The 2500-nt window shown below is 46.0% G+C and overlaps 1 non-coding gene across 1 annotated transcript in view; it reads right to left on the reverse strand.

Annotated features, from left to right (window-relative positions):
* Positions 1–112, reverse strand: part of LOC121601968 — a 158-nt gene extending 46 nt beyond the window's left edge. Inside the window, exon 1 of the ribosomal RNA XR_006006234.1 lies at positions 1–112. This exon is cut by the window's left edge and continues 46 nt beyond it. This is a non-coding gene — a ribosomal RNA (5.8S ribosomal RNA).
* Between the last annotated feature and the right edge of the window lie 2388 nt (positions 113–2500).

A 2500-nucleotide genomic window follows, 5' to 3' on the forward strand; every position in this document is an offset into this window, starting at 1 on the left:
GCCATATGCGTTCAACTTATCAATGTTCATGTGTCCTGCAGTTCACATTATGACGCGCATTTAGCTGCGGTCTTCATCGATCCATGAGCCGAGTGATCCCCTGCCTAGGGTTTAAAGAGTGCCTTTCGGCGCCGAGTGGCGTAACCGCGTTCAAAGTTTGGTATGCAACACACTCGACCTGCAACAATGGGTTACTCAAACTTGTACAAGTACAAGTGTTGTCTCTTACGAGACGTCTTGATATGCTCTCTACAAAAGCGTGCGCTAGAGTAGGTACAAATTAATGCACGTCCCAGATAGTGACGATCTCTGGGAGGAAGAACCTTAAGGAACTTCCCGCACACATCAAGACTAGGGTTTGGGCGTGTCCATGCCGGCGCCGAGTACAAGTTACCGCGTTCAAAGTTTGGTAAGCAGCGCACTCGACCTCCAACACAACACGTCCCGTGTCTTGATATGCTCTCTACAAAAGCGTGCGCTAATGCAGGTACAAATTAATGTACGTCCCAGATAGTGACGATCTCTGGGAGGAAGAACCTTAAGGAACTCCCCGCACATATCAAGACTTATAGGTGAGAACGGCCAATCACCTATTTCTCTTAGTAAAACTCACAACTCATTCCTTGGGTTTGGAAGTGTCCATGTCGGTGCCGAGTACAAGTTACCGCGTTCAAAGTTTGGTAAGCAGCGCACTCAACCTCCAACATAACCCTTCACGTCTTGATATGCTCTCTACAAAAGCGTGCGCCAATGTAGGTACAAATTAATGTACGTCCCAGATAGTGACGATCTCTGGGAGGAAGAACCTTAAGGAACTCCCCGCACATATCAAGAATTATAGGTAACGCTGCCAATTACCTGTTTCTCTTAGTAAAACTCACAACTCATTCCTTGGGTTTGGAAGTGTCCATGTCGGTGCCGAGTACAAGTTACCGCGTTCAAAGTTTGGTAAGCAGCGCACTCAACCTCCAACATAACCCTTCACGTCTTGATATGCTCTCTACAAAAGCGTGTGCCTATGTAGGTACAAATTAATGTACGTCCCAGATAGTGACGATCTCTGGGAGGAAGAACCTTAAGGAACTCCCCGCACATATCAAGAATTATAGGTAACGCTGCCAATTACCTGTTGCTCTTAGTAAAACTCACAACTCATTCCTTGGGTTTGGAAGTGTCCATGTCGGTGCCGAGTACAAGTTACCGCGTTCAAAGTTTGGTAAGCAGCGCACTCAACCTCCAACATAACCCTTCACGTCTTGATATGCTCTCTACAAAAGCGTGTGCCTATGTAGGTACAAATTAATGTACGTCCCAGATAGTGACGATCTCTGGGAGGAAGAACCTTAAGGAACTCCCCGCACATATCAAGAATTATAGGTAACGCTGCCAATTACCTGTTTCTCTTAGTAAAACTCACAACTCATTCCTTGGGTTTGGAAGTGTCCATGTCGGTGCCGAGTACAAGTTACCGCGTTCAAAGTTTGGTAAGCAGCGCACTCGACCTCCAACATAACCCTTCACGTCTTGATATGCTCTCTACAAAAGCGTGCGCTAATGCAGGTACAAATTAATGTACGTCCCAGATAGTGACGATCTCTGGGAGGAAGAACCTTAAGGAACTCCCCGCACATATCAAGACTTATAGGTAACGGCCAATTACCTGTTTCTCTTAGTAAAACTCACAACTCATTCCTTGGGTTTGGAAGTGTCCATGTCGGTGCCGAGTACAAGTTACCGCGTTCAAAGTTTGGTAAGCAGCGCACTCGACCTCCAACATAACCCTTCACGTCTTGATATGCTCTCTACAAAAGCGTGCGCTAATGTAGGTACAAATTAATGTACGTCCCAGATAGTGACGATCTCTGGGAGGAAGAACCTTAAGGAACTCCCCGCACATATCAAGAATTATAGGTAACGCTGCCAATTACCTGTTTCTCTTAGTAAAACTCACAACTCATTCCTTGGGTTTGGAAGTGTCCATGTCGGTGCCGAGTACAAGTTACCGCGTTCAAAGTTTGGTAAGCAGCGCACTCGACCTCCAACATAACCCTTCACGTCTTGATATGCTCTCTACAAAAGCGTGCGCTAATGCAGGTACAAATTAATGTACGTCCCAGATAGTGACGATCTCTGGGAGGAAGAACCTTAAGGAACTCCCCGCACATATCAAGAATTATAGGTAACGCTGCCAATTACCTGTTTCTCTTAGTAAAACTCACAACTCATTCCTTGGGTTTGGAAGTGTCCATGTCGGTGCCGAGTACAAGTTACCGCGTTCAAAGTTTGGTAAGCAGCGCACTCGACCTCCAACATAACCCTTCACGTCTTGATATGCTCTCTACAAAAGCGTGCGCTAATGCAGGTACAAATTAATGTACGTCCCAGATAGTGACGATCTCTGGGAGGAAGAACCTTAAGGAACTCCCCGCACATATCAAGAATTATAGGTAACGCCAATTACCTGTTTCTCTTAGTAAAACTCACAACTCATTCCTTGGGT

This window comes from Anopheles merus, unplaced genomic scaffold (assembly GCF_017562075.2).
Source record: "Anopheles merus strain MAF unplaced genomic scaffold, AmerM5.1 LNR4000249, whole genome shotgun sequence".
Classification (NCBI taxonomy): Eukaryota; Metazoa; Arthropoda; class Insecta; order Diptera; family Culicidae; genus Anopheles; species Anopheles merus.